Source organism: Nelusetta ayraudi, unplaced genomic scaffold, assembly GCF_046127955.1.
Source record: "Nelusetta ayraudi isolate G7.1 ecotype Tasmania unplaced genomic scaffold, CSIRO-AGI_Nayr_v1 ptg000006l, whole genome shotgun sequence".
Classification (NCBI taxonomy): domain Eukaryota; kingdom Metazoa; phylum Chordata; class Actinopteri; order Tetraodontiformes; family Monacanthidae; genus Nelusetta; species Nelusetta ayraudi.
The window spans coordinates 157501-178088 of record NW_027466056.1 but is presented as its reverse complement, the minus strand read 5'-3'; the positions used below and the strand labels follow the sequence as shown (position 1 = coordinate 178088).

The 20588-nt window shown below is 48.7% G+C and overlaps 2 protein-coding genes across 2 annotated transcripts in view; both read left to right on the top strand.

Moving 5' to 3' along the window:
- Positions 1–8993, top strand: part of LOC142879473 (ras-related C3 botulinum toxin substrate 2) — a 199292-nt gene extending 190299 nt beyond the window's left edge. Inside the window, exon 8 of the mRNA XM_076012815.1 lies at positions 8980–8993. The gene's annotated coding sequence lies outside the window, so the exon portion shown is untranslated. The remainder of the gene's footprint in view (positions 1–8979) is intronic.
- Positions 1–20588, top strand: part of LOC142878730 (zeta-sarcoglycan-like) — a 194058-nt gene that overhangs the window by 31160 nt on the left and 142310 nt on the right. The gene's annotated exons all lie outside the window — the stretch shown is intronic.

Genomic DNA, 20588 nt, shown 5'->3' with positions numbered 1-20588 from the left:
CACACACACACACACACACCTGTTGGGGAAGAAGTCGAGTCACATTTCAAGGCCGCCCCTTCTGTTAGCAACCAAACCCGCTAAAAAAAACGCCCACATCCCTTCCAGGGGTCCTGAGGGCGAGTCGAGCTGCGATCTCCAATTGATGAGGCGTCGTAACAATGTCGGGGGGGAGGGTGTGAGGGCGACGGGGGGGGGTGGTTGGAAGTGAGCGTTATTGCCCTCATTTGGACGGCGCTCAACGCAGCTGCGATCTGATGATGATGGCGCTTGTTTTTTCCGGACGGCGGGGCCCGGTTAATGCATTCCGCTCCAGAGCGTTGACATGGCAACGATGGCTCCGATCGAATTGGAAATATTTTGGCTCCCACTTCTCCCCCCCAATCTACGCCGTGACTAATGCTCCGTGCGCGGCGGCGGCGGCTACAAAAGGCCTCTCGCCGGCGTAATTAACATCGTCTGGGGGTCCGGCCACGCTTGGATGCGGTAAATAGGCGGCTTGTTTCATCAGACAGCTCGAGCGCCGAGGGACGACTGGATGGAGGCCACGTTGTTGGCGTCGCCGCCTCCTGACTCGCCCATTGTCCCAGAAGAATAGAGGGGAAATTTATTTAAAGCGTCTCTACGATAAATTGTTGTTATGCATCGTGTTCAAACACAAAGCAAATCCACTTAGTGTTGACGGGCAGCAGAGGGCTTTAAAAGGAGGTTTCATGCAAGGTTTTATTTTTTTTCCCATCGCTGAAGGAAACCTCCGGCGCTGTCCTTTGATCCGTGGGACGGTGCTGGGGTTTCACAGCATGACGTCATCCCAAAGGAAGCCGAGTCACCCGTGACTTTTCCGTTACGCAATGGAAACAATTTGATTGGACCGTCCGCCGTCACGCCTCACGAAATGGTTTTACACAAGAGGGCCAAACAGTTGGTCCTGAGGAAAGTCTCGTTTTTGGACATAACTCATCATTACGCCTTCTGCTGCTAATGCAACCAAGCAATCTGAATCTCCTCTAAACGCACAGCCCAATATATTGTTTTTCTCCCCAAGATGAGAGGGAGAACCTCCGTCTCAGTCGCCCCCAGAAGGATGCTCTCATTTTTTTGTTGAGGGCTGCGCTCTTGACTTGGTCTTCATTGCCACATGACCTGTTTTGTCTCGGTCACGATAGCCCAGGTCCTGATAGGGTCTCGGTTTTGGCGGTCTTGACTTGGTCTTGATGAGACCTGGTACCCCGGGTCTTAATAGGGTCTTGGGTCTCGGTGCAGGCGGTCTTCACTACATCACAGCCTTCACGTCTCTAACATCTCGAGCACAACTCAAGACTTGCACCAATCCTCGACTCCACTACTGCTGCTGCTGCTGCTGCCGCTGCTGCTGCTGCTGCTGCCGCTGCCGCCGCCGCCGCCTCTTTAAAGGCTCGTGTATCTCCTCCCGGCAAACAGAATGAGGCTAATAGTATAGGGTGGATATATACGTATAAATCTGCTTAATTAGGATTTATGTAACGTCTCCTTCTGATTTGATGTCCGCCGCTGGCTTCCTGCTATCCAGGCCCTGCAGTCATCTTTCAACACCATCATCCACATTAACGAGCCTCCGCTGCCAGTCGGGAACCTGGAGCCGCGGCCTTGGCTCTGCTCCGCCGTCACTCAGAAGTCTGCTTTAATGTGACTTGGGGGCCCGAGCGGATGATAAATAAATACTGGAGATGGTTTCAGTGTAGCCAAGGGCATGAGTTTATGAAAGGGAGGATCTTCTCACTTTCTCTCCGCCGCCGCCGCCGCCGCTGCTGCCGCCGCCGGTGCTTCGCTTTCCTTTTTTTTTTTTCCCTTGCCCGCGAGTGATCATTGTTTCCATTGATGAGCGCGGCGAGTCCCCACTGCATCAATAAGATCTTCAGTAAGAACTCTTTTTATCGATTATACCGCCTGGATTAGAGGGAGGGAGGCGGGACGAGGAGAAGTTTGGCGACGAGTCGGTGGAGAGCGATGATGACTGATCTGCTCTCTCTCTCTCTCTCTCTCTCTCTCGCTCTCTCGCCCTCTCTCGCCCATCTTACATTTATTCCTCGTGGGGGTCGGATCGGGTCGAGCGCATCAAACCACGGCCGACAATGAGAGTACAATGAGATGGTGCTGATACATGGGGGAGCCGGGGACTGGAACGTTAGCCCGGGAACTCCGTTCTTCTCAACTCTTTTTTTTTTTTTCCTTTCTCTTTTTGAATTTTCCCATCTTGCAAATCGTACCGGGGTGCCAATTTGCAGGCTAACAGCTTCCAGGTCTGCGTTAACAGCCTGCGTTTCGCTGGCGGAATGACAAACAGTTCCGCACAGTTAGAAAGGAAGTGGCACAAACGGCGTCTCAGTAGGCAGCGAGTTCTTTTAATGACAAATCTAATGAGAATTTTCTTTTTTTTGTTTGTTGCCGGATGAGGGGGTGTGGGGGGGGGGGGGGGGGGGGGGGGGGCTTTTACTGAGTGGACCGAGAACTCGAGCATTCTTTCTGGGACTATCAGGCTTCCTGTACCGAGACTTTCATGGTAGTTCTTCAATGTCAGCAACTACGTTTTTTGGGGGCGAGAAAACTTTTTCATTCCAACTTTTCCCACCGCGCCGCTGCACAGCGTTGTTGTTGTTTTCAGGTTTCCATTCTCGACCACAGAATGGGCTACAGTTCACTCGCTGACGTTGCCAACCTGTTGCCGACGTCACATCATTTGGATTCGGGTGATTGGAAGATGGAAATGCACAACAGTCTGTGTTGTTGTGTCGCTGAGTCCGTTGGGTCGTTCCCCGGGGGGGTAGCGCCATCCCATGGGACTACAAATCCATCAATCTTCATATATGTTGCAATATTATATATATGTAGTATATTCCAATAATCCAGTATTTGTTTGTCAACATGAAATTATGGATAATTCTGCTCTTGTTCTACCAAGTTCCAGGTCCTCTATGCTTTTAATGTGATGGAGTCGTTACGCCGGGAACGCTACTCTGTGGTGGGACAACTTGACTTCAGCCTCATTTCACTCTGTAACCAACACGTATTTAATAGCAAATTCCCACTCATTAACACCATAATAATCTGTTCATCCCCGTGTAACTACCGACCCGACACTGTGTTTGCTTTGGTCCCACACGACTGGGCAACAATCTGTTGTACGTTCATCATTAAACAGCAGCTGCTTTTTACTTTTGGAAGACACTGCTGTAAAGTTCCCTGCATTATTATTCCGAGGCCCTCCGGAAAGGAACAAGGAAAGGTCACTCTGACACCAAATTCCGGCAGATGTCATCACAACTGTTTGTCCCTCTGGTTTCACTCGGCTGCCCTCAGGTTTCTTCCCCATCTGAATTCCCTCGGCTCCAAGACGGAAAAATGCTCAGAAACGGCCGTCGGCTGGGCCGTGTTATTATTTCTGTTATGAAGATGGTTATCATTGCGGGTGATATGGTGGAACAGTGGTTGGTTAGCGGGTTGGATACCTGGGCTGGGACCTTTTTGTGTGGTAGTTTTTTCGTGTTCTCCGTGTGTCTGCTGGGTTCCCTCCAGGTTCTCTGGTTTCTTCCTCCAGTCCAGTAACAAGCATGTGAGGTGAACTGGAAACTAAACTGACCGCATGTGTGAGTGTGAATGGTGGTCTGTCTCTCAATGTGGCCTTGTGATGAAGTGTCCACTGGTCCAGGGCTGTGTCTCAGTCCAGGCTCTGCATCCTTCCAAGGCTGCATTTGAAAGGAAGTTGCGTCACAGCACTGCGTGAAGGCTCCTCCCAATTCCCAAAAGTCAGAAGGACGCTCCAAATGCGTCCTCCAAATGCGTCCTACTGTTAGCCCATTCCAAGGCTGCACTGCTACTATCCTTCACCTCCTTCTGTATCCCAGGATACTTTGCGTGCTGCTGCAAAGCATCCTGGGATCCTGGGAAGTCGGCTGAAATTAGCGCCATCTACTGGCAAAGACACCACGTATAAATTGAAGTATTGAAATTTCACATCAAATATTCAGTTTTTAACACAGGGTTTTTACTTATTTGAACATCCAACGCCATCGTTGGATGGAGAACCAATGGTTAGCTTGATGCTATGAAAATGTCACTTCCAGTGTTGGCCAGCAGGGGGGGAACGGCGGTGACGCAACCAGGAAATACACCGAAGGCCAGACCGTCCCGTGTGGTTACCGGGGAGGCGGGGTTTGGGTCGGTCCTTCTGGGCCAGGTCCTTGGGAGGACGCTTCCTTCAGACGGAGGACGCTTCCTTCCAAGGATGCAGACCCTGAATTGAGACACAGCCCAGGGTGCCACCCTGCCTTCACGCTGTGACAGCTGGGAGGGGCTCCAGCCGACCCCCCCGGGACCCTCGGTGTTGGACGAAGCGGGTATTGAACTTGGATGGATGGATTATTCTCACGCAGGTCCTCAACATGCAGTCAATAAAAGGACGGGCCGTGTCAGTCTGTGATGTGAGGTATCTTTCAGTCTGGCAGTCAGTGAAGATCAGCAGCGCCTTCGCCTTCATCAGGCTGTGCAGCAGCACCTCCAGCACCAACAGCGGTGATGTTTCATCTTTCTTCCCAAAGCTCCGCTGATCCTTCCCACCTCATCCCTGCCAGCGGCTCCTCGTGATGCTTTTTTCCCCATGATGGCGACGCACATTGTGCGGCTGGTAATAGTTTTGCGTGTCAATCCAATAACACGAGTGGCCGCGCCCGCCCGTCGCTCTGATTGCACCCGTCGTCGCTTCGTGTGCGAGCGCCGGTGGAGTCAAAAATACGCATCTGATTGTGTTTGGCTTTAATTACTTCTTCTTCGTCTTCGTCTTCGTCTTCACGGTTCACACAGCCGCTCGGCGCCAGGCGATGGAAAAGGTGCGGCCGCACTCATTCATCTATTCATGCGTGTTTGAATACAACAGCTAATGGCTTTTTTTTTTTTTTACACATGTGTGTGTTGGGAACGTGGAAAACCGACAGCGTGGAAAAGAAGTGTGTGTGTGTGTGTGTGTGTGTGTGTGTGTTTAAGAGAAAGCGCTCATCAACTCTTCCTGTATCGCTGTTGTTCCTTCTTCACTTCTGGCTGATTGTCTAATTGTTTCCTGCGAGCGTTCAGCAGCATCAATCTCGCTGCCATCAGCCGCCCACCGCCCACCTCCCCCCCCCAACCCCCCGTAACACCCCCTCCATTATTGCACATCTGTCGGCAGCAGAAGAGCTGATTCCACCCGCTGCTTCCCGATATGTTTTAATTATTAATGAGCCTCCGTGACAATCCAGCATTTTTCTTTTCGTTTTTTTTTTTTTATATCGGCCATTAGCGACGCTGAGTTGCTGATGGCTGCCTTATGTGGGCGGCGCCGCCCAGCCGGGTTTTTTTTTTTTTACATTTGTTTTTTTATTGCTCCACAGACTGCATCATGGGGTCTTTTCAACGCTTCGACTGCTACTTTGTTTCGCTGTTGGAAAACATCAGGAATCGTCATCAAACCAGGAAAGGCAGATGTCTCTGTTTTTTTGAGATGGTGTGAAGTGATGGCGTTCCAACGTGTCAACTGGCTGATTCTATTTGCGTAGCTGTGTTTAGCACGGAGACGTTGATTGCGCTTTTCCAGTTTTCAGATCCATTTGAATCCGGTTTTCTAAAGCGCTTCAAAACAACCACAGTGGGCAAAGAGAAGTAGAAAATAATAACGTCACGCTAGGTCTGTACACACAGTGCACACAAAACCCAACATAAAACAAGTGGCTTATGGCTTAATGTAAAAAAAAAAAAAAAAAAAAAAAAAAAAGAATTAAAAAGTAGCAGCCATAGAATAAACAAAGTAAAATGACATTAAAATGATATTTTAAGATTATAAAAAAAAGAGCCTTCGGAAGAGCAGCAGGACAAAAGAGAAGGAAAATATTAACAAGATGGAATTTGCTCTGACAGCCGCGTTGTTTGGGGGCAGATTTCATTTGTCTAAAATGTCGCGGGAGGATTTTTTCTTGTTTTTTTTATTTTTTTTTATTTGTTTTTCCTGGGTCGCGTCCAGTTTCATCCACTTTGGTGTCACAATTTACGGGGGGGGGGGGAGGACGTCCTCGGCCGGGAAGGACCTGTCTGGACTCAGGACGGTGACGGACGGGAAAAGTGGGAGTGGAATTTACCAAAACAGACATTGGGGTTAATTAAAACTTCAGTGGGACGTCGCAGCGGAGTCAGGATTCCGCAGCGTCGCCCTGAAGAAGAAGGTTTTCCCCAGGACGAGGACGGGAAACTCGAAGCCTTTTGTGCCGCCGTAATTGGTCTGTCTTCCTTTTTTCTTTTTTTTTTCTTTCTTTCCCCCCCCAGCAACCCCTTGCCCTTCTTATTTGCTGTGACGTGAGGTGACTTCCCATCCGCAGTAAACTCGCTCAACTTTAAGTCCGAATGCAAATGACGGCGAGGGAAAGTGGGCGGCTTTGAAGCAGCGCCGGACCTCAACCGCCCAGTTGTGTTTTTAGACTCATTTCCTCTTCAAAGACGCCTCAACGCGCACCGGGAATTCTAAGTGGAAGGTGGATATCGCACGCACACACACACACACACACACACACACACAGACACACACACACACACACACACACACACACACACACAAACACACACACACACACACACGAGTAAACTAGGATGGATCCGAGAGTTGCTGCTCTCCCTGTCACCTTGTTGACACTTAATATGATAATTATTGCCAGGCTCACCAACGCTTTACTTTTTCCCGTCGGCACACACACACACACACACACACACACACACACACACACACACACACACACACGAAACACACCTTAACTGTCTCTTCAGACATTGCCTCTGAGCTAAAACATCAACTCCAGCGGGAAACCGTCTAACAATTCTTTCCCCTTGAGGCGACGTCCTCATTGCGCCACGAGGTCCTCAAAATGCATCTAAACGAGAACGTTCACACACTGCATCTCTTACTACTTATCAACCAAACACGCTGTTGTGGTGCCACTCCAACTCACAGCAGTGATGGCAAGTCAGCTGATCTGAAATGATGATTATTCTCGTGTCCAGCCAATCAGCTGCAGCCATTTCATTTCACTCGTTCGTCGCCTATCGAAGGTTCAGGGAAATGAAAAAAATAGACTGTGTAAAATATCAGACTTGTCAGAGTTTGCTCCCAGAAAACAACACAGGAAAAAAAAAATTCAACCTCAACTCGAAAACAATCTGAAATGTGTCACTCGGCTCAGACAATGAGGCAAAAACAGGCTAAAACTGATGTGTGTGTGTGTGTGTGTGTGTGTGTGTGTGTGTGTGTGTGTGTGTTGCTCGCTCCACCAACTCGCACTCTCACCCGATGCTTTCCTCCGCACTGCGTCTGCGGCTAAACTCCTTCAGCAGCCGAGGCCTCATCAAACTTTAAGGAAGCTGCTCAACAGCTTCAGACGGAATGAAACACGGCTTTCGGAGGCGACGGGGGACCAGTGATGGGCAGGCACACGCACACACACACACACAGGCACACACACGCGCACGCACTCGACGCAAACGCTCTACTTGTAAATTCACAGACGCACATTAGCTAACTTGTCCTTCAAACTGAGTGAGATAATTGGCTTAGACACACACACACACATGCACACATACACACACATACACACACAGACACACACACACACATACACACACACGCCCAGGCCCAGTGAAGTCAGTGAGTCTTTATGCTTCTTCTTTGTCAGAAGAGCGACGGTGAAGTTTTCCCGCGGCTGCGCCTCATTAGCTTCCTGTTTTTGTTTGTTTCTTTCCTTTTTCTGTTCCATTGCGTCGATTCTCCTCATTCCGAATCGCCTTCGTTTGTAAAAAATCACTACAAGAACTTGTAGTAGTAGTAAAAAAAACAAGTTTTTCCTTGAGGAAAAAAATCCTTCGCTCTCGTTCTCTCGTTTGTCGGCTGGAATTTCCTCCGTTGGAGGATCCAGGCTAACGGATTCCAGCACAATTCTTCTGCCATCAACTTCCTGCTTGTCTTCTTGTGTGTTTTTTTTTCTTAATTGGGAATCTTTCAGTAGGTTCCACTTCTGGCTTCTGGCATCACAACCCCAAAACGTGTGTCCATAAATTTTGAATATCTTAGAAAAAAAAAAAAATGCTTTGAAACTGGAGTTTGTCAAGCTGGATGCCCAACGTTTTAGTTGTGTTTTTGTGTATTTGTTGACTTTCTTCTGGAACGGAATGGAATGGAATGCGCCTGTCTTTATCTCGTGTACCGAAATAATCACAAAATAGTACAATCCCCGTCTGAATATACACAACACAGATACAATACAACGGCATCTGCTCAGATACGTCTCAGTGTGAACAAAGCGATGGGTTTTGCAATGAGTTTCCTCATGGTTTTGGAGGAACCTCATTGGCTCATCAGTGTGTGGGGAGATACAGGCTGTGTCTCAACTCAGGGTCTGCATCCTTTGAAGGAAGAGTCCTCCGTCTGAAGGAAGCGTCCTCCCAAGGACCCGGCCCAGAAGGACCGACCCAAACCCCGCCTCCTCGGTAATCACACGGGACGGTCTGGCCTTGGGCGTATTTCCTGGTTGCCTCACCGCCGTTCCCCCTGCTGGCCAACCCAGGAAGCAACGTTTTTATAGCATAAAGCTAACCATTGGTTCTCCATCTAACGATGGCGTTGGATGTTCAAATAAATAAAAACCCTGCGTTAAAAACTGAATATTTGATGTGAAATTTCAATACTTCAATTTATACGTGGTGTCTTTGCCAGTAGATGGCGCTAATTTCAGCTGACTTCCCAGGATGCTTTGCAGCAGCACGCAAAGTATCCTGGGATACAGAAGGAGGTGAAGGATAGTAGCGGTGCATCCTTGGAATGGGCTAACAGTAGGACGCAGTTTCGAGGGTGCATTTGGAGCGTCCTTCTGACTTTTGGGAATTGGGAGGAGCCTTCACGCAGTGCTGTGACGCAACTGGCCTTCAAATGCAGCCTTGGAAGGATGCAGACCCTGAATTGAGCTCCATTCCAAGCCAAGCTCCAGGTCCAGCTATCACAACAAGTGCCGCCGTCACAATGATGTGACATCACACACAAGCTAGGCCACGCCTCCGCTGCCACCTCAGATGGCTCAATAATAATGTGGCCCAGTCTGAACCAGAACCACATCCCATTTGGACACTGGCTGCCAGCAGTGTGGACAGTCAGCACGAGCGATCCGATTTGAGAAGGAATCTGATTGGAATTCGATTCGCCTGCAGTCTGAACGCAGCCTTAGAGACTCCATTACTTGCAATGGGAGGGGGCAGCCAGCAGGGGGAGATGGGTGCATATGAGCGTGTGACCGTGGATGCGTGTGTGTGTGTGTGTGTGTGTGTGTGTGTGTGTGTGTGTGTGTGTGTGTGTGTGTCTTGGCCTGCAAAGTCCTGCTGGAAGTCACGGTGATAACACAGCGGTTGCTGCGGTAGACGTCCGTGATTGGAGCCCAGACAAAGTCAACAATCCACAGGTGTCTGTGACGGAGGAAGTCCAGAGCGCCCGCCTGCAGGGACCTCCTGGAGGAGCTCCAGCAGCACCTTGGACTGGGCCGGGCCGAGCCGAGCCGAGGGAGAGGAGCCCGGTTTCTCTCCAAGAGAGAAAGAAAAGCATCAGTTTTCAACTCACGAAGTACCTCCAGGGGGGGTCAGCCAGCGTGGGGGGGGCGGGAGGGGCTGCTGCCTCCACTGAATTATCCTGCGATCCCAGCGCCGTGATTGGTGACTCCGTGCCTCCCTCCCCGATGTTTTGACCAATAGATTGCGAGTCCCATTAAGGAGGCGTGTCATTAATCACAGCCACACTCGTTTACCCAACAATCCCTCCCTCCACCCCCCTCCCCTCCACCCACCCCCCAACACATCTTTATTGATGCTCCGGCTCTTTAGAACCAAGCCCCCCCCCAACACACACACACACACACACACACACACACACACACACTCTGGGGGAGGGAGCTGTGATTGGTCGTCCCCGAGGTGAAGGTGGGAAAACGCCTCGTTTGGAGAATTCCTGCTCGACGCTAAAGGGGGCGGGGCCACTTTATCCAACTATAGATGTTTAATGTGCGGGAAGATGAGAGGCGAGACGTCTCCTGCAGGACGGCGTCGTAGCTTTTCGCTCAAAGAAAGTCGCAGCAGAACACTGCCAGGTTCTCTGCGGTTCCGCATTGGTAACGTGTAAGAAACCGAAGAGCCGGAGGGTCAGTGAACGCCTCATGAGTCTCAACTCAGCAGTAAAGTGACGCTGCTGCTTCTCCATCTTCACCTGCAGACACAGCAGCCCCCGCCCCCCCCCCCCCCCCCCCCCCCCCCCACCACCACTGCACCCTGGAAACAGACAGACGGAGAGGAGCTGCTGCTCCGTGCGTTCTTGGCCCGGTTGCTGTGTGTTTGGGGTCCAGCTGGCGGCGCTGTGCCGGCTCACCTGTGTGATGTAACTCAGTGTAACGGCCCAGTTCGCTGTGCAGCCATATGGCCCCTGGTTGTACAGCCTCTCTGCACCCCCCCCCGCCCGTGTGTGTGTTTGTGTGTGTGTGTGTGTGTGTGTGTGTGTTTGTTCTTTTTTTAGGATGAGTCATTTTCACCTCAGTGGACAGCAGATCCCCCACAGTTCATGTGGAAAACTGTGAATATTGAAATAATATTGAAATAATAATAATTGAAAAATAAAAAAATAAAATCAGTTGCCACTTCCTGTCCAGGGTCTGTGTGTGCGTATTGCAGTTTCTATTCAATAGTTTTGTAGAATTGCCTCTAAATGTTTTGTATGTGATTCACGTTCACATTTACTTTTTTGTATTTGTTGATGTGCGACAAATACAAATTATCATTTAATGATTGAATAAAAAAAAAAAAAAAAAAAGTTGGGTGGGCGGGGGGTGGGTCCCTGCGGTTATTAGGTATGTTGCAGGAAAAAAAAAAAAAAAAAAAAAATCTGCTGACTTTCCATTTTGTAAATGCGCAACAACAAAAAAAATCTGTTTAAATGCAGAAGGGTTCAACCATTGGCTCCTCACTCAGGCAGGCAGACAGACAGACAGACAGAGTGGCCTAATCTTGCTGAGTTTAGTGATCTATCTATCTATCTATCTATCTATCTATCTATCTATCTATCTATCTATCCATCCATCCATCTACAATCGAGGCCACAACTATTATCCCCCCCTGGAATTATGGAACAATTTCTAAAAACTTCTTCCCAGTGATTCCAACGCTGATGAAGTGTACATCAGTGTTCTATCATCAAACCTCCACCTGTGCTATTTTTACAAGACAATTTACTCCGTTTGTGCAAACCGAAACAAACCGCCTCCCTGCCGCACGTCCACCGCAGCTTGTGATATTTTCACACACACAAAAAACATCAACTTTCAAAGGGGGAAAATAGAACAATTTCACCACTAGATGGTGTAGTTTTGTGCCGCACGTGCAAACCGAAACAAACCGCCTCCCCGCAGCCTCCAGTCGAGCAGCGCTGAACCGTCATCGTTCCAGCCGGCTCCGCTCGGCCGGTCGCTGCTGGATTTTATTTCCTGTTTTTTTTTGTTTTTTTTTTCTTCTCTTTCCAATAAGCTAAAAATACGACGTCCGGCTCCTTCTAAATATCACATTTGCAATCGTGCAAACACTCACTGGCGTCTGGGTGAGAGCAGGCGAGGGGATGTTTGCTGACCTGTGTCCGACACACACACACACACACACACACACACACACACACACACACCAGCCGTATCAAATGTCAGCGTCTGTTTAAACGGTCTTGACTTCACTTAACACTGAGACGCTGCTGCTGCCTCAACACCACATCACATGGAAAAGGTGCATCTCACACTGGAGTCACACACACACACACACATGGCCGTGTGTGTGTGTGTGTGTGTGTGTGTCCCTCCAGCGCCAGTCTTTTCTCAGCAGCTGCTCGACTTTCCATCAGAATCAATACGGAGGATGGCTGGTGGAGCCTCCAGGGAGGGAAGTGGAGAGGTGGGAAGAGTGAGAGAATTTCAGCTCCCACTCCTCCTCCTCCTCCTCTTCCTCCTCTTCCTCCTCAGACTCCAACCCTTAAGAACCTGAAGCTTTCTAAACTTCTCTTCCTCTCACTCTCCTTTCCTTCTGTCCTCCTCCTCCTCCTCCTCATTATCATCTTCTACCACCTCCTCTTCCTCTGCATCCTCTCCATCTGTGTCCTCCCCTCATCTCCTTCCTCCCGCCGGCTCCTCTTCCTCTCCCTCCTCCTCCTCCTCCTCCACCACCTCCACCTCCTCAGACTCCAACCCTTAAGAACCTTAAGCCGTCTAATCTTCTCTTCCACTCACTCTCATTTCCATCTGTCCTCCTCCTCCTCATCTTCCTCTTTTTTCTCCTCGTCTGACCTGACGAGATGACTTTACTCCCCCCCCCCCCCCCACCCGACACCCTCCTCCGTCTCCTTTGTGTCCGGACGGGCGACTCGAGCACATTTACAAGCGCTTCATTTGTGTCGGAAGATGTTTCCAGGGACAAAGAGCCAAAGTGTTTCCTTCCGGGGCCTCATTTAACGACATAACGGCCGTGTAATCCATCACGCCGCACCAGCGTCCCATTGGGGTGGGTGGGGTGGTGGTGGGGGGGCAATGAGGGTAGGGGGGTGTGGAACGGGGTTGGAGTTGGAGGTGGGGGGGGCGGCGCTCTCGGTTACGTAACCCGTGACAGGGGAACGTTCAAAGCACACTCAAAGGCACCGCTACGAGCAGCCGATGCTAACTGATGCTAACTGATGCTAACTGATGCTATGGGGACCACGTGACTCCAAGCTAATGAGACAGAACTCACCGGAGGTGATATGGACGACGCAATGCTAACTCTAGCCGAGCGAAGCTAAGAAAGCTAAAGCAAAGTTTCGCATGCGTTCTCGCTACCCATATGTCAATGAAATGATGCTAATGGCAGCTCGACAGAGCTAGTTAGCAGGCTAGCTCCCTGTCGAACAGGCGGGTGGAACTCACATTCAGGTCAGCTGGCTATGCTACAGTGAGGAAAAGCGATTGCAACCAAACTACGGTAGACATCGTGCTAAAGACAACTTTCCACCACAAGGGCACAAACGGCTAGCAAAATGATGACGATGAGCTAAGCTAATGAGCGCTAAGTGAACATAGGGAACTGCGGTGAGGTCACAACAGCTCCAGTCTCCAACCGATGCTACAGCTAACTGAAACTATTGTGGTTCTCCGCTGGATCGGATTGTAGCTAAACGCCGCTAACAACAGCTAACTGATGCTAACACCTCTGACCGTCCGTAACCACCAGCCAGATCTCTGGTAAATGCCTCCATGTTTGTAGTTTTCTCTCAACGGCACTCGTTTGCCCTCCTCGGTTTGTGATCATTTACACCAGTAAGTGAATAGATCCTCTGTTTAACGCCTCACTGTATCTTATAGGACCTTCTGGAAGGGTTTTATTGTTCTGGTGTGACCTGGTGCTGCAGGTCCAGTCGCTCCTGGACTACCCACACATCAGGCTCTCACATTTCCTAATCATGGAAATAAAATGAGCAGTTGAATCGACATGGCCAGTTTTTTATTATTGTGTTTAAATTACGTAAACGTCGGCCACAGTGGACTGACACCTGGTGGACGGCTCTGGTAACTGCAAATATTCAAGCGTCGCCGGTGCTATTTATTTTTTTTACGCCAGCAGTTAATTTCCCCGAGGAGGCGTCGACGTGTCTGAGTCTGACGTGTCTGACGTGACGCGACTGTGGACACGGGTGAGTCGTCCTCAGCCGAGTCCACGTCGATCACGGCAGCCAATGGGAAAAAAGCTTCGGGAACGTCGGACGCAAACTTAACGATTCCCGTCGGGGAGGTTGTGACTCTGCACGACCTGCGACGCTCGTCCACATCTGGGAGGAGCCGTCACGGAGCTGCAGACGGGGAAAACATTTTTAATCTGCGACTCCTCCTCTTCCTCTTCCTCTTCCTCTTCCTCTTCCTCTTCCTCCTCCTTCTCCTCCTCCTCCTCCTCTGACTGCGTCTTTGTTCACCAGCATATTTAGCCTGGTGTTTGCTGCGGGAAATGGCTGTGAGCTGTGGGTCCCAGAGTGTCTTGTGCTGCTTTCTCTCCCTGGCTGAGTCACTTTTCACCGTCAGTCGTCCATCTGACGTCTCTGTGCTGCATTTCAAGGTCCCGTTTTCACATATTTATCCATTTATTTATTATCGTGGACGGCAGCAGAACTCAATCACACAAACTCTCAGATCTCCAGGAATCTCGCTCACTCTCTCTCTCACTCTCACTCTCTCTCTCTCTCTCCCTCTCTCTCTCTCCCTCTCACTCTCGCTCCCTCTCTCTCACTCTCTCTCTCTCGCTCCCTCTCTCTCCCTCTCTCTCTCTCTCTCTCTTTCCTTCCTTTCTTTTGGCTGCAGCTGCAGAATTTTCCCCCCTGACTGTCAGACATTAAAGATGCTCCTCACTATTATTATTATCATTGTTATTATTATTATTGAGGAATTCTTGTTGAATTGAGTCAGTTTTGGCTTGATTGTGTGTAAATGAATTGGGATGATTTCCATGAAGGATGAAAAGCTGAAAAAAATGAGCAGGGAGATTTAGCTTAGCTTCAGCAAGCTAATCTTCCCGCCGTCCGTAAAGATGAAAGAGCACAAACACGCAAACATTACGTTGGACACAAAGACATCTGTTACATATCATCTATTCCACTCTACACATATGAATACATAAATAGATAGAGCTCCAACCCCCCACCCATCCAAACAAGCCCACCCACCACATTGCATTAGCAAGATTACCACAGTGACAGAACAGCGCACGTTCTGGCCCTTTTGAGTTGCATATCCCGCCGCACAACTGCACAACTGCACAACTGCACATATGAAGTATTAAGCAGCGAGTGTGATGAGCTGTTTGAACAAATAACAAAAACGGAAAAAATAAGAACTCAAAGACACAGAGAAGAGAAATTAGATTGACACCGGTGATCCAGACGTTGATCCCACCTTGATGATCCCACCTTGATGATCCCGCCGGCTGAGCTCACTTTCCTTCACTTCACTTCACTTTTCCGTCTCACTCTTTGTGTGTTTGCTGCTTTGCTTTTCTGAGAACCTGTGAACTGAGTCCAGACAGGCTGGATGTCCTCCCTCTGCTGCTGCTGCTGCTGCTGCTGCCGCTCGGGCCAGGAATATCAAAACCTTTTCCGAGGCTGCGCTAGCCTAGCCTAGCCTAGCGTAGCGTAGCGCCTCCCTGACCTCATCCACGCTCGCTGGAGACAAAAGTCATTTCTCTTCCCACCTGCAGCTCATTTCCATACAGGCTCGCTACCGTTGGCTGGACAGGGGCGGCTCTGTGTGTGTCTGTCTGTGTGTGTGTGTGTGTGTGTGTGTGTGTGTGTGTGTGTGTGTGTGCGCGCGCACGCGTCGCACATTGTTGTTGGAGGTGATTCCTGCGTTCCGTTCCTGACAGGTGTGTAGCTGTGTTTGTGTGTCTCTCCCTCTGCGTGTGTGTGAAAATGTGTAAGTTTGAGTGTGTATTGTGTGTGTGTGTGTGTGTGTGTGTGTGTGTGTGTGTCCACGGCAGAGCCCCATCTGTGTGCAGACACACATCATTCAGTGCGCTGCCAAGTGAAGCGAAACATGGAGGAAATTTTAATCAAGGCTCCCAGCGAGCCTGGAGAGAGAGTGTGTGTGTGTGTGTGTGTGTGTGTGTGTGTTGCTCAGGTATATGAGACAATGTGCCGCGGGATGGCTGTGATGAAGCTTTTGCGCTGCTCCTGCGGTGCTAATGACGGACGGACGGACGCACGCTGCCGTCCGGAAGGTGCTGCCGCTAATCGCTACAAGACGTAGCAACGTTTTGGGGGTTAAAAACAGTAAACATCCTTCCCTCCTATGTGGGACTTCCGCTAGCTATGATAGCTCGGTCCCGTCGGCAGGAAGTGCTCTGTGCCGTCCCACCGCTACCTGCTTTAGATGGAGAGATGCATTCAGGGTCATCGTCACAAATAAAAGAGTTCCCCACGTAGATTTGGTCCAACGTCCTCTTCTAACTGAAACACTTCACGGACGAGCCGTGAGCTAATGGGCTTCTGTCGCTGGTGTCACATGACCAGCGGAGCGTGACGCGACTGGCCGGACGTCGGTCTGTTTGACCCGTTCCAATCGAGATCCGGTTGTCGATTTTATTCCTTCGGGTTTCAGATTCAACAATGGAAATGTCGTTTTAAGACGACTTCTGTTAAGTAACAGTAAAGTGTTAACTTCACAAAGTGTTCATATTCGTATCACTGAAAACATATTTACTTTCTTTGACTTTGACATCTTTTCAATTCATTATTTTACCAAAAGGTGGAAAAAGACGTTTAGGCTAATTAGCTTGTAGCTAGAGATTCACTCCGTCCACAAACAAACAAACAAACAAACAAACAGTCACCTTCATCATTGTGCTTTGCTCAGCGTTTTAATTTCTGAGCAACAGAATAATCACCTCCACCACCACCCCAAACCCCCCCCCCCCCCCCCCCCCCCCTTCATCCTGCTCAGTTTCAGTCTTCTTAATTCAGAATGAACGGTGAATCTCCCTCTGCGGCTGTTGACTCGCCACTTCACTGCGATCTGAAACGGTTTTTGGAGAGGATAACTCGTCAAGGTCAAGGTCGCGCTAATAGATAGAAAGAGCCCTCTTTTTTTTTTCTTGCATTCCCCCCCCCCCTTTCAAATCCATTTCCAGGAAGCGTTGCTCTTCCGCGCTGAAAAGGCTGATCTTTTATCGCGACATCCTCGTAAAAAGAGTGCTGCTGGACGTAGCGGCCGAGGCACCATGGCTGCTGAGGGAGAAGAGAAGAAAAGAAAAGAAAAGAAAAGAAAAGAGAAGAAGAAGTGCCTGCAGTTGAATCAATATTTACTGCAACACAGTTGAGGGGAAAAAAAATGCTTTTAAAGGAAGGAATGATTTTTTATTTATTTATTTATTTTACAATTTCGGTGCTGTTACGAGCTTTTCAACATCAACAACAACAACAACAACAACAACAACAACACACAAAAACATGAACGAGGTTTTGTGCGTTGACGTCTGAGCGTCCCTGAAGATTCGACTTTTCACACTAAAAGCTTCGGCAACCAAAACATGAAACTGTTTGTGAGGAAGCGAAATCACGGAAAGAAAATAAAAAAATAAAACCTGACGGGCGGTCGAGTGCACACATTTACATCTGGGGAAATGTGGCAACCACCAACACCTGAGTGAACATCTGGAACGTTTGAATAAAATGACGGTAGTTTGAGTCGATAAGTCAAAAAAATTAAATAAGACAATAAATCAATAAATTCCCTGTTGGAGTGATTCAGGTTGATAAACATTCATTTCATTTCATTTGTTTATTTATTCAAGCAGGTTCAAAGAAAAAGCTTCAATAAGTAAAACAACCGAGCTGAGACGAGAAAAAACACACAAACCAATGTGAACAATGACAACAACTCTACGACAACGTCAGTGAGCACTGCATGCTGGGAAGGCTGTAGGAGGAAGTTCATAACTGAACTTATCAATATAATCAATAAAAGCAAACACAATGCAAAAAAAACACAGAAGATAAGAAAGCAGAACCAATGAGAGAGCAGCAACAACACATTAGCTTATTTATTGAATTCCTGTCAACGTCCATTCTCTCTCTCTTCTATCTTCTCTCTTCTATCCATCCTCTCTATCTTCTATCTCTCTTCTATCTTCTCTCTTCTATCCATCCTCTGTCTTCTATCTTCTATCCATCCTCTCTATCTTCTCTCTTCTATCTTCTCTCTCTCTTCTATCTTCTATCCATCCTCTCTATCTTCTGTCTTCTATCTTCTATCCATCCTCTCTATCTTCTCTCTTCTATCTTCTATCCATCCTCTCTGTCTTCTATCTTCTCTCTTCTATCCATCCTCTCTGTCTTCTATCTTCTCTCTTTTATCCATCCAGAATCGTGTTTGTCTTTGCACTTTCCTAACGGTAGATGTCTCCACACATAGTAGTAGCATTTACACATGTAGCATTTACACACGTAGTATTTACACATGTAGTATTTACATGTTTACTACGTAAAAGTTCGGAAGTCTTTCCCACAGCTGCTCAACAGACAACAAGTATTTCAATAGTTAATAAAAAAAATAATAACACATTAAATTAAATAAATAGATTGACTCTTGGATTAATTCAAGTCGTATAAACAAACTATTCCAATAAATATATAACTTCATGACACAAATAAATAAATAAATAAATAAATGAATTCACAGCCGCTCCCGAAATGCAATCAGTCAAACGCTTGAACACAGAAACGTGTACAAAATACCAAATACACACCACAGCTTTGCTTCTTCGCAGTCTGTCAGCCCTGCAGGATGTTTCTTGTTTCTTGTGGTGGTAGTTTTTTTTTTTTTTTAAATGTCAACGCCTATAGAATTCCACCAGGGGGAGTTTGCGTTGTTGTTTGATTAACGCCTTTTAAAACTTTTCCTTAATCCTCCAAACAGAAGGAGGCGCCGATGCTAGCACCTCGTTAGCCAATGCTAACCTCGCTAACCCCCCCCCCCCCCGGCAGGCTCTATTAATTAGGCGTGTGTGCAGATCAGGGAGGATTTAGTAGATAGCAGGAGGCTTTACGGTCTCGCAGTATTTATACTTATTAGCGGTGATCATGCTAATCCGCTGGCTGACTAGACTGGGATTATTTACAGCCTCGCCACTCCGGGGGATCCTCTTTTTCTTTCCGAGTCACCGTATTTTTTCCTTTTTCCTCCCTTACGTGTTTTTATTTTTTCTTTATTTTTATTTTTTTCTCGAAGTTGTCGCACCTCATTGGCTCCTTTGTCCGATCCGAGGCGTTTGTGCGTGGACTTTTTGGAGGGAAAACTGCCGCTACGTATGTCAGTGTATATATATATATATATATAAGAACTTTGAAATAACTTTATTGGGTTGCAAAGTGCAAACAGTGATTGTTCACGTTTAGCTATTTAGTGCTAGCGCCTGTCAACGACCTGGGACCATTGTGCATTCTGATGGGTGTTGCAGTCGCCTCACTAAGAGTTAGCGTCAGCTCTTGTCGAGGTTACACCTTCAACCTGTGTGACGTTAGCTAATATGCTAATACACTAGTAGGATGATGTGAGCAAACGTTAGCGTTCCGTCCTGTTTTTTTTCCTTCCGTTTCTCCTCCTCCAATTCTGTTCATCATCACCATCACCATCTTCATCATCATCATCATCATCATTTCATCTTTCCCTTCCTTCCCTCCATCTTCTCTGCTTCCCCCCCACCTCTCACCTCCACATCTGACCTTTGACCTCACTCATCTCCTGGTGCCCCCCCGTCCCCCCTTTCCTCATCGATTCCTTCTCCCCTTCTTTCCCGTCACCGCCCTTCCCTCCCTACACTTCCCAGAAGCCTTTGCTGCCGGGGTCCCTGCGAGCTTATTTACATTAGAATAATTGTGCCTCATTGCCGGGGCCACTTTTCACTCCCCCCCCTCCCCTCCCCTCCCCCCTCCACTTCAATCCTTTTAACCACCGGCCTCAAGAATTAATAAAACACAGCAATAAAATCCTACTTCTCCCTCTTTCCTCCTCCCCCCTACAGCCCCCCCCACCCCCTGTCAGGTGATGGATGGCTGGTGGAAGCGAGTGCCAGCTGTGATGTAATGATGCCGGAGCCGTGCGTGTCCTCACTTAAACTGCGGCGAGTGTTTATCAACGCGACTACGGGGGGTCTCTTGGGGGGGGGGTGGGGGGGGGGACGGGGGGAGCAGTTGGGGCGGCTAGCAGCAGAGCATAAATACAAATTAAAGTGAATCAAGGCTTTTGCCAAGCTGGCGGAATTAAACGCCGATCGTCAAATGTAATCAAAAGTGGCATTTAATTGGAGGAGAGCGCTTCGCCCCCTGCAGGCACGCAGTGGAAATGTAATAATGGGGACGCCGTCCAGAGGGCAGAGAGAGAGAGAGAGAGCGAGAGCAGAAAGTGTCGTCCTGTCGGCGTCGGCGCCTTTTATTTTCCATGCGTCTTATTAGCAGAGGGTCCGTAAGCTCCAGGGAATTCCACACTGATGGATTTTCCAGCCTGAAGGTGTTTCACTGCGACTTTCACTGCGACTTCAGCGCGACTTCACTGCGACTTTCACTGCGACTTCACTGCGACTTCAGCGCGACTTCACTGCGACTTTCACTGCGACTTCACTGCGACTTTCACTGCGACTTCACTGCGACTTCAGCGCGACTTCACTGCGACTTTCACTGCGACTTTCACTGCGACTTTCACTGCGACTTCACTGCGACTTTCACTGCGACTTCACTGCGACTTCAGCGCGACTTCACTGCGACTTTCACTGCGACTTACTTCACTGCGACTTTCACTGCGACTTTCACTGCGACTTCACTGCGACTTCAGCGCGACTTCACTGCGACTTTCACTGCGACTTTCACTGCGACTTCACTGCGACTTTCACTGCGACTTCACTGCGACTTCAGCGCGACTTCACTGCGACTTTCACTGCGACTTACTTCACTGCGACTTTCACTGCGACTTCAC